This window comes from Terrapene carolina, unplaced genomic scaffold (assembly GCF_002925995.2).
Source record: "Terrapene carolina triunguis isolate 2854851 unplaced genomic scaffold, T_m_triunguis-2.0 Scaffold192, whole genome shotgun sequence".
NCBI classification, from domain to species: Eukaryota; Metazoa; Chordata; order Testudines; family Emydidae; genus Terrapene; species Terrapene triunguis.
This window is the reverse complement of record NW_020664543.1, coordinates 2,131,090-2,143,271: the sequence shown is the minus strand read 5'-3', so window position 1 is coordinate 2,143,271 and position 12,182 is coordinate 2,131,090. Positions and strand designations below refer to the sequence as shown.

At 41.3% G+C, this 12,182-nt stretch overlaps 1 protein-coding gene across 3 annotated transcripts in view; it reads right to left on the bottom strand.

Moving 5' to 3' along the window:
* RPTOR (regulatory associated protein of MTOR complex 1) overlaps window positions 1–12,182 on the bottom strand; it is a 285,614-nt gene that overhangs the window by 226,064 nt on the left and 47,368 nt on the right. The window lies entirely within an intron of this gene.

Genomic DNA, 12,182 nt, shown 5'->3' with positions numbered 1-12,182 from the left:
TTAATATTTGCTGTGGGTTTAAAAGAAAAACCCTACAGAAATAAAGGAAGAGCAATGACTTGGAGCCGACTCAATAATTAGGTCATGTATTCAATTAGCTTTCATGCTTAACTAGTTACTCGTCAGGAAACGCTCAGCCTTTGATGTACAGTAGGCAGCACACCAGTTAATTAGGAAGAGGGAAGCAACACAAGGCGAGTGAAACTTCAGAAACCATATCAAAGTCCAGAGATATCTAATGATGGGTACAACAGCATCAACAACAGATTACATGGAGAAAGGGGTAAATGATGCAGCTTCAAATATCTTGGCTGCATTAACTTTAAAATTAAGACAACTGTTTGGCAGGGGATCAGAAGAGACAAAGAAGAAACCTGGGTTGGTTAGAGGCTATGTCTAATATTTGGAGCTGGGGTGCGATTCCCAGCGCACGCAGACATACTCGCACTAACTCGCATTGAGCTAGCACGCTAAAAATAGTAGTGTAGCCACGGCAGCATGGGCAGCAGCGAGCCGCGGCATTGGGTAGCTGCCCTGAGTACAATCTGCCTGGTCCCTCTGAGTACATACTTGGGGCGGCTAGCCCATGCTATCGTGGCTACACTACTATTTTTAGCACGTTAGCTCGATGAGCGTTCGCACAAATATGTCTATGCGAGCTGGGAATCAGGCCCAACTCCAACTGCAGACATACTCGGAAAAGCATCACTGTTTCCTTTGAGGCATGGCACACAAAAAATATGCAATTTTTCAGTACTATATGAGCAACTGCTTCCCCTCCCCTGACTCCCCAAAGACCTTGATTCATTGGTAGATGCCAGTTCCAAGAGACAAAGCACATCATATGACACTGGCTACAAAAACCTTCCCTGAAAAATTGTACAGTTAAGTGCAAGGACAGACAGATGCTATTGAAGACTCTCTCTCCTGGGCACAGGTCACTTAGAAAAGATTAAATGTCAACTATTTTAAATTATTGTAATTGACAGTTTCATTTTATGTATGCAGTGTAGTTGTAACTGTGTCGGTCCTAGGATATTAGAGAGACAAGGTGGATGAGGTAGAATCTTTTATTGGACCAACTTCTGTTGGTGAGAGAGACAAGCTTTCGAGCCACACAGACCTGATAGCTCTGTGTGGCTCAAAAGCTTGTCTCTCTCACCATCAGAAGTTGGTCCAATGAAGATATTACCTCACTCACCTTGTCACTTCCATTTTATGTTAAGTGTAACAGGAACAGGCAATGCAAACCTGGGATTAGCACTTGATTTCCCCAATTCCCTCAGGACACTGTTCTCCTATAAATTCAATAATGAGTGCTGTAGTCTACCCCTTAGATCTTGACACTCCTTTCTTACCCATCTCTCTGTTCCCCCTGGTCTTGCCACCCACTTGAGCTCAATGACAAGAGGACACAAGCCATTAAATATATATTTATAAAATGTATACAGGACAAACGGAGTGTAAAGGGCCATAACATTTCTAGATCTCTCAGACAAGTGAGTTCAGAGATGTCATGGTCTGCCCTTTAATAAACCACAGTAACAAGAGTAACGGAGAATCTACGTGGGAACAGCGTAAGGCAATGGACCTGCAGACATTGTGTCTTCAGCATTTAGTAATATTGAACCACAGACAGTCCTTCATGATTATTAAAAAGAGAAGGAAGATGCAGAGTTGTGCTTGAATGCCAAAATTTGGCCTAGGTCACCCTTCCCAATGCCATTATTAAGAACTAGTTTTATCTTCTACCTTCTAGGTCCTCTGAACTCAACCACACTTCTGCCCTGATTAACACTCTTGGCTGCCACAGGCAATTCCTCCTCCATTGAAGGTCAGTCAGGTGTAGTTCTAATAAATATTCAATACAGATCCCTCAGCATCAAAATATCTCCACTGAAGATAAATATCTCAAAGAAATGAGGGGAGAGAAAGGGGGAATCAGGAAGGAAGGTGATTACATTGTAGCACCTGAACCAGAAAAATCAATACTGTGCTCAATGACTTCCACATGTTTGAGTCAGGGTTAAAAGCAAGGGGAAATCAATTTTTGTGTGTGCAGTGTTTAAACTGACTGGGTTTTGAGACCGTTCATTATCATGAGGAGGAGCTCTTGGCTTCACAAGGCAGAAAGAGGGGGGGATACATGTTCCACAGATGACAAGCCACAGATTTTAGTGTGATTGAAACCCAGAAACAGGTTAATGTCTCCTATTCCCTACAATCATTCAGGCAGTTTATTACATGATTTAAAAACAATGCTGAACTCAATACAAGAAAGGCCTTTAAATGGAAACACCAAAATTTTGTCTATCGGTTGCAGCAGTATTAATCTCTATGCAAAGGCAGAGATGCCACCATGGCAACATAGCAGGACTAGGGTGACCAGACAGCAAATGTGAAAAATCGGGACAGGGGGTGGGGGGTAATAGGAGCCAATATAAGAGAAAGACCCAAAAATCAGGACTGTCCCTATAAAATCAGGACATCTGGTCACCCTAAGCAGGGACATCTGGTCACCCTAAGCTGGACCCCAGCTTTCTCCCTCTCCCAAATCAATGCAGACTATGAAAAAAACCATTTTAATTACCTTTGCAATAGTGCTTTATACAAACACACTTTCACTGAAGGAATAAAACCACATTTTTTACAACTGGCCTTTCCCTGTTACTCATTCCACAGCTAGTTTTATTAAATGTGCTCTGGCTGGATTGACAAAAAGTGACCTTGTGTGACACCTATCCTCAGATGAGGTCACTTCCTATTGTATTTCACCTCCATGCCCTGGAACTTCATCCTTTTGCCAGGTCAATTCCTTTACCACATTTATACAAAAAACTCCTTTCTCCACTGTGGAGCCCTTTTGTTTTTGATACACACTAAATCTACTTATTTGCTGGACTCTTTTTGAAGCAAAGTCTGCTACAGCTGGAATACGAGGCGAGGCTGCTGCTCACACACGTTTCCATTGTGAGAGAGAAGAGTTGGCTGGGGAGCTCTGGCATTCTCCCAGCCGAGTAACAGAGTAATGAAGCATGAGGCTGGACAGCATGATGATTGCAGCTCATCTGCACGCTTTTCAGTGTACTCACTTGAAACAGTTCGCTTGCTGAGCGCTTCACACCATTACACCTTTCACTGGCTCGCTTCCAAGGCTCAAGCAGTGTGGGCCAATGTCTATTCACGTCACAGAGATAAGAGTGCTCGTTTAGAAAACACACACACTCGGGCTCTGCGCTCTAACAATGATTGTAGAACATTCATTGAACTGTGGTGCCATTGCAGTTAGCTTCACCGTACAGGAAATACCCAGGCTCAAATGCACATTAGGTTTGATTTTTGTTCTGAAATCTGTACATGAAGTTAGTGATAGTGAACTATGGCAGATGGAACTCCTCAGTCCACAAAACAGATACAGAGGCAATGCAACCTTTCCTTTCTCTTGCACCCACACGCTCAGATACTTCTATCCCTGTCCATCAGGACTCAACCCTGTTCCAGGTGGTCCAACGGTGGAGTAAAAGGTTAGTTCAATTTCAATCCGTGGCTCCTTGCTTCTGAGTCTGTCAAGTAAGATGCTTGCTAGTGCCAACTGCAGTACAGGTTGTGCTGTTAACCACGTTGAAAATACCAAGCACACACGCCTAAGTGTGGAGCTAAAAATGCTAAACTTCCTGAGAGAGCCAAAAAACAGTAACCACAAGCTAAATAAAAAAAAATTCTGTTATTTTCAATAGGCTATTATCTTGCAGTGCAATTGTTACAAAGCAGTTTGATGTTAGACTGTCCAGGAGTTTAATACATTATTTGTTCAGTGAATTGCAATCACAAGCAAAGCACAGTAGTGTATCCTCTCTCTTTAAAGGTTGGACAACGAACTGAAGAGCTTTTGCTTTTATGATCTCTGTTGTATTAGCACGATCAAAATGAATATCGGTTATCTTAATGCCTTCATATTGGTGATTAAAGTAAAACACAAACAGAATTCTCGTAGTCCACAGAATACTGCAGTACTACTGCTGGATGAGATAAGAGATGCTTCAAGCCAATGTAACAAACGAGGTGTCTAAAGCTGGCTAGCGTTGTTGCAACTTTAGAGTCACTGCCTAGAAAAACTTGTGGGCCCAATAGGAAAAAAGTGAGGAAGTCAAGTACACAGATGAACTGCATAGGAAACAAGGAGAGTTCCTAAATCAGTTCTGCTCATTGAATTTTCACACACTCCTCTACCAAAAAAGGAAAGGTGGGGATTTTATATTCCAGCTGAATAAAAAGAAAGTGAACCAAGTTTGACTTTCCTCACTTAATACTTGTGATTGCCAACCTGTAAGTTAACAGGCTCACAGATTTTTTCATAATGTAGTCTACATCTTAGTCCCAAGACTATATCTCCATTAACTCCCTTCCCATTAACCGTCAACATTAACCTCTGTGCGGCAACTTCAAAAGCAACATCGGGAAACAAGGAAAACACTCAACCATGTGACTAGCCAGCTCTCCATTGGTCACCCCCAGCAGGTGCCTTTTCCAGACACACTGTGAACCACTAAGTTAACACAGTTTTGGTTCATTTATTCAATCACATGACATTTTTTTAAAAATAAACATTTTGGTAGACTCTTTCATCCTGAAGGGTCCCAAAGTGGCACACAGTTCTTTTTGCCATGGCCGCTAAGTATCAAATTAAAAAGAATGTCAAAGTTAAATAATCCACCCGCAAACAATGGCACTAAAAATATCACTCAAGCATGACTGTTTCCCATACGTAATAAACCAAGTGTTAGCACCTTCATAAATCAAACAACTCAAAAAACAAAGCAAAACATAAAAAACAAGAATAAAAAGCCACACACAAGCACAGAATAAAATGTAGATATATCACCAGTAAAATGCAATCACCTCAAGGATAAAGAGCAGCCCTAGTCTGTTTGTCAGAGGGTGGAGATGGATGGCAGGAGAGAGATCACTTGATCATTGCCTGTTAGGTCCACTCCCTATGGGGCACCTGGCATTGGCCACTGTCAGTAGACAGGATACTGGGCTAGATGGACGTTTGGTCTGACCCGGTACGGCCGTTCTTATGTTCTAATCAAGATACTGAAAATCTATGAAGGAAGGAATTTTCCTCATCCTACAAATACCACCATGGGATCTTGAGCGTGCATACAGATCAGAAAGGACCTCAGTCAGAAGAGCAAAGAGATGAGTCATCTGCTGGGATTTGAACTAGTGGAGTCTAAGCATTGCAAACATGATGCTAAGATCAGCAAACCAACCTCCACAAAGTCGGTTTGCCTTAATAATTCCATCTCCTTGCTTCTGAGGCCCTAAATTATAACAACATTCTGGCCAACAAGCTGGTCAACACCAACTCCAAAGGGGCCACCACTCTTGGACAACATCCTCAAGAAGGATGCTGATAAATTGCAAAGGGTTCAGAGGAGAGTCACAAGAATGATTAAAGGACTAGAAAACATGCCTCATAGTGACAGACTCAAGGAGCTCAATCTATTTAGCTTAATAAAGAGAAGGTTAAGGGGTGACTTGATTAGTCTGTAAGTATCTACATAGGAAACAGATATTTAATAATGTAATGGACTGTTCAGTCTAGCAGAAAAAGGTATAAAATGACTGAAAATTGAAACTAGACAAATTCAAACCGGAAATAAAGTGTAAATTGTTAATAGTGAGGATAATTAACCATTGGGACAATTTACCAAGGGTCATGGTGAATCCTCCATCACTTGATTTTTAAATCAAGATTGGATGTTTTTCCAAAAGATGTCCTCTAGGAATTATTTGGGGGAAGTTCTATAGCCAGTGCTATGCAGGAGGTCAGACTAGATGAACATGACAATCCCTTCTGGCCTTAGAGTCGATGAGAACAGTCTTCCCTGCTTGATCAAGCTTACTGCCTCTGCTGTACGTTCATCATTGCCAGGGAGCACATGAGGGAATTGCACAAACTCCTGAATCTCAGTCTTCCAGATGGCTGTGCAAAGCCCTACTAGTATATAACTGTAGCATTTTAGGGTACTCAGCACAGTAGTCATGAGTGCCACACTGTGCACGCGCACACACACACACACACACACAGAGAAAATAAAGTTCTTAAAAGGTCAAATTGCTCAGTCTAGTTATGATAAGGTAGCACACAGATATGAGATTTCATTTTCCGTGTGTCACTAATGTGACGCAGTGGCAGTGCAGGAATGTGGAGAATTATTTTAAACTAGGTTTCTTAACTTGACCTTTATTCAGGAGCACTTATTAAACATCACTTTTTGGCCTGCAGGGAGTTGAGGAAGTTATTGTGTGCGAATAAAGTATGGTATTGCAGAAGACTCTGATTCAGGAGCACAGTTCAGAGTCTCTGAATAGTGACTACACTGCAGAAGTGCAGGGTGGGAAGAGAGAAAAGGAGCATTGTTAAAACAAGGGTGAAATTCAAACAAAACATATATTGGAGCCAACATTACTCTGAGTATTCTGAGCAATTTGGAGTTAGAAGAAAAAAAAGTCAAAAACCACAGCCAATCAAAAAGAAAAAAAATCTAAATTCATGCAAATTTAATGAGCATATGCTGCAAACTACTTCACATCAGATCCTGAATTATGTAAACTGTGTGCCATCCAGCCTACAATTTTGCCTTTGGCTACCCATCCTCATTTGCAATTTGTCACAAATACATACACAATATGAAGTAAGCAGACCTCAGTGTCCAGGGAAGGGTAGAAGCCAGGAGGCGGAAGATCTGATCATTACAACTAGAGCAAGGGGTGATATTCAGCACGCTTATGAGAACCTGTCAGTGACCACGGGAAGACTTTTTACACTGCAGTTTCTGTATAATGCTCCATGCTTAACAGCCAAACTACAATGGGGAATTAGTGCTTTTTATACCCAGGCAGTTCTAGCCTGATTCAGAGGACTCCAGCCAAGAGGTTGCAGAAAAACATTTGTGTTCTCTCAAGCAAGGGCATCAGAAAAGGAATACTAAATTGTAACGCATGACTGTAGCAAGCTGCCCTTCTTTCCCACCCTCCCACATGACCCCTCTGCTCCACAACCCTCTATCTCGGTCACAAAAATACTTCAGAACATTTAAACAAGAACTCAAGCCTCAGGCTGTGCTTAGATGGCCTTCCAATTTTTGATTCATGTCGCAGTAGGCTCTGTACAGAAGGGGGCCACAGTAGCATCTGCATATTGGTGAAACACATCACTGCAGTAGTGCTGTCAACAATCAGACATCTATTGTTACCACTTTACTGCATGCTCAACTATGTCTCTTGTTTTTTCACACAGGGAACTAAGCTAATGGAAGTTCATCCCTTTTGCACTGCATGATGGATTTTCCTGGTGTATCTGCACCGTTGCCAACAGAAACACCAATCATCATCTCACTCGGCAAAATTTAAATCTTCACCACACTCTGCCGTCACACATAGGCCAAGCTGCTACAGGTGTAATTGACTATTCCCTATCATTACATTTAAGATGGTGGCAGTATCCTGTGAGGGGAAGGAAGGGATGAACACATACAGATAGATACTATTTAAGTTTAATCAGTTTCTCTCATCTAAATATTTTTACTGAGTACATGAAGAATTTCTAAAGTAAACCTATCAAGTATTTTGCTCCAGGAGAGGAGGGTGGCAGTGTATAGAAAAGGCTGCTTTTTCCCCAAATCATTTTTTTCACCACCACCTAAATTATCTCCAAGCTGAACTGCCAAAATTCTAATTTGTTAGGAAAATTCTTCAGAGAGAGAAATTCTTCACTGTATGCCCGCAGCTTTGTAATCTCCTACTCCCTTTTCCCCAATAAAACTTTCATTTGAGACTTGCAATGAAATGACTGAAATGTTATTTAACTGCAGTATTTTGCAGATGAAACAACGGCTGAAGTGTTTTCCCCCTCCTGCAGCACACAAATTTATGTAGCTACACAGCAATAAAGCAAAGTCTTAAATTTAATCAGAAGAAATACTTCAAGCAATGGCAAACTGATAAATTATTTAGAAAGGGGCTCAATAAGACCTGGCAAGGAAATGTGTACCAGACACAGCCTGGGAGCTTTCAGAAACAAATAGAATTTTCAAGCTTGCCCCTCTTCAGGATTTCTTCCTAGTGTATTTTTTTTTTAAACCAATAATTTCCTAGACATTGATTCAAACAACCAGGGGCGGCTCTATGTTTTTTGCCACCCCAAGCACGGTAGGCAGGTGGCTTTCGGTGCTGCGCCTGCGGGAGGTCCGCTGGTGCCGCGCCATCGGCGTCCCCGCTGCCTAATTGCCGCCGAAGCTGGGGGCCGGCGGACCTCCTGCAAGCATGCAGCCGAAAGCCGCGGGGGGCGGCCTGCCGCCCTCACAGCAACCGGCAGGCCGCTCCCCGCGGCTTCCCGCCCCAGGCACACGCTTGCTGCGCTGTGCCTGGAGACGCCCCTGCAAACAACATCCTACGAAGAACATCAGACAAACAAGACTGCACTGGCAGTGATGTCCTGTGATAATTCTTGGATGATAAATCTTAAGGACTGTATTGGGAGGACCATCCTAGGTGTTCAGTGGCCAGTGTACAGTTAATTAGCACTGTTCATGCCTGCACTATACGAAAGATACTGACAGGTGTTTCCTAGTTCACACAGGCAGCTCCACAAAGCTAGCTCTCTCAGAAGGTTTTAATGACCTGGCCTTATTTCAGATTGCCAAATTTTTCCCTTTCCAAGTCTTCTTCCCTCCCCCAAATCTCCAACCATGTCAGAAACAGCAAAAGAGACAAAACTAGATCTATTAATATTTACATGAAAGATCTAGGAAATTCAATAACATTCCTATTGTTTTATTGCAGATGTTACATCAACTTCTCTTTATTACTGCAGAAAACTCAAGAGCCCTGTAGAGTGCAATAAAGTGGTACGTGTTTAGCTTTGCAATGTTTCAAAGGGCCGTGATTTACTTTTAAGAACTAGGTACCTTGCACACAAACATCTGAGCTCAGTAATTGCCTCATGTTTTGTGCAAACTCTACAAGGCAGCATGAGGTCTGCCCACACACAGAGTACCTGCTGCTACAGAAGCCTGTTCACCAGTCTCCAGTACCATGGGCTCAGTTATTAAAACAGCATAGAAACATGTTTGTTTTTACTGTGCACCAAGGTGTTTTACTGTTATAATGTTAGATTCCACCCAGTATATTATGAGTTTTACATCAGACGTGTTCCAGAGCATTAATTTCCTCAATTACTGTTGAAATGGAAGATACCGGATGTGGCCTGTACTATGAAAATTTAAAATTCCATTACTTAATAAATGCAGAGACAAGATGGGTGAGGTAATGTCTTTTATTGGACCAACTTCTTTTGGTGAAAGAGAGAGAAAATTTAATAAATGCTATCATGTGTAATAACCAGTGTCACTCATTACAACTATTTTGACGTTTCACACACAGGGCATACTCTTGTCAATACTCAGGAGGATCTTGTACTCAAAGCTGTCTCTCACTCCAGATGGCACATCCCCTTTAAGTAACCTTATAATACTACAAGTTACATAAGAGCTCAAAGAAAACAGTTAAAGGAAGAGGCCTATGAAATTGGGTTTTCTGTGCAACACTAAAATTATGAAACCCCTTACCTGAAAAAAGGGAATCAAAAGAGAAAGTTTCCAGTATACCCAAAATGAAAATGCAAAAAGAAAATTAACTTGTCTTAAATACATTTTGAGTTACAATTAGGACAGGGCCTTCAAACAAATACCTATTAAAAGAATGAAATGCTGATGCAAAAAAACACATCCATTGAATACTTAACTGAAAATAATTGTATAGAGAAAGTGATCTGTAGATCTGGCTGTTCACTCCCATCCCGTCACCATGAAATAATAGGAAAATTAAATGCTATTAACAGGTAGAGACTGCTCTGAATAGATTAATCATCTCTGCTCAAATTTTACTGTTTCTCTAGCTTTGAGACAGAAAATGTAGGGACTATGATAATGGATTGAAAGGTTGCCTAGTTTTACTACACCTTCTATATCCTCTACTAAACTTGTTACTTTTCTTTAGTGTATCAGAAAAGGTAGACTGTGGTCAATAACTTTGCTCTTCTGACACAATGGAATTCTCTACAATAAGGGTAAAGATCTCCTGTGCCGGAGACAACTTACATGGGGGCTGCTTTAAGACTGTGGAATGAACCAGCCCAGGAATGAATGACCATCACAAACCACACCATCTTCCACTGCATGTGCAAGGTGTATTTCTTTGACTTTGCCTTCTCTAACACACACACACACACACACACACACACACACACACACACAGCAACCTGTATATTTAAAATTAAAAAAGCACCCTACCAAAAACGCTGCAAATCAAGACTGCACACACTTCTTCGCCTGGGGAGACGACGGGTCTGTCTACACTGCAATTAGACACCAAAAGCTGGCCTTGACAGCGGACTCAGGCTTGCAGGGCTTGGGCTGAGGGGCTGTTTAATTGCAGTGTAGACTTCTGGGCTTGAGTTGAAGCCCAGACTAAGATCCTGTGAGGTGGGATGGTCCCAGAGCTCAGGCTGCAGCCCCAGCCTGGAAGTCCAAATTGGAATTAAACAGCCCCAGAACCTGAGCCCAAGTCAGCAGGCACAGGCTAGCCATGAGTTTTTAATTTCAGTGTAGACATACCCAACGAGAGAACACATGCCACGTGATAGATGTTTAATTGCATTACTTAATGCCCTACTGAAAGGCATTCACATACTAGGGTGATGGAGTGTGGTATGAGAACCTATAGAGGACAGGACGGAATAGGACTCCTACAGCAACTGTACTCTAAGGGAAACATTTCTGCTCCAATGGAAGAATACCTCCATCACCAAAGCCATGCTCAATAAAGGTACTAATACTTAATGGATACCTATCAGCTTGAACAAAGACCTTACAAAGAACAAAAATGTCTTCAGGAAGAGATGCCTGCCATGAAAACAGCAAGACTGGGTGCCTCATGGCTCAAGGACCAAACAAAAAACAAAATTTATTATCTATATTGATTTTATAAATTATATAGAAACAATTAATTATGAAACATCCTCATGTCAACGCATAACCAATTCGATTTTAACTAGAATGACTGATTAAAACTACCTGAGGGCATTGCTAAAACCAAAGCAAAGTCTTTCTCAGCAAGCATCGCTGCTTTGAGTGGAACAAAATACCAAAGAAATTTTCTGGATTTCAGGACAGGCTCCTAAAACATTCACTGATGAAGATTTCGGCCAGAAAAAATAGTAGATTAATTTTGTACATGAAACAATGAGATTGTCAATATAGCAGGCGTGAAGCAGAGCAGTCCCCTTGCTGACATACAAGGTATATGAACCTCAAAGATGGTGATCAAAATATTTAAAATATGAGTTAAAAGGAAAAGATGAAACAATAGCCTTTCCCATAGCCCTTCATGGAAATGGAGGATATAAGTTCACAAACATAAGGAAATAAAACAATTTCAACCACCAGTATAGGATATAAAAGCACAACATAAATTTTAGTCAAACCCAACTGGTAAAGCTGCTTCTCCTCTGATCAAACCAGGTCACATAAAATGCATTTCATATTGAGAAGTTACTGTGTAATAGTGACAATGTGTTCAATGCTGTAGAGTACACAAGGAGGAAGAGGTTTTGCCCCAAATAGCTCACAGTCTAAGATAAGACCTGTAGAAAAGGACATGGACAGGACAAACTAGAAATTAATGATGCTGGGGGGTAACTCAATAGGTTTTAAATTTTTAATTTTTTAAAAATTAAATGATAAACTTCCATCCCTGTGAGCCTTAATGAGGCTCCTAAAATGTTGAACATTGAAATATCAGGAAGCGAAGAAATTTACCAAAGGTTCAAAAGTGATTTTAAAGTAAGGAATGAAAAGACAGCTGTAAGCTGGCTGGCTATTTATCACCTGCTTTATGGCATTATGATCAAGTCTTCATTACATTTTCATTTCAAAAATATATGCCTGCCATACATTAGACCAGTGGTTCTCAACCCGCAGCCCACTAGTATGTGTATGTGTATATAGTGTGGATGCACCCCACATAACACTGAGAGCTGCATATGCGGCACACAATGGTACACAGGTTGAGAACCAATGCATTAGGCAGAGTTAACAGTCAGTGACTGAACC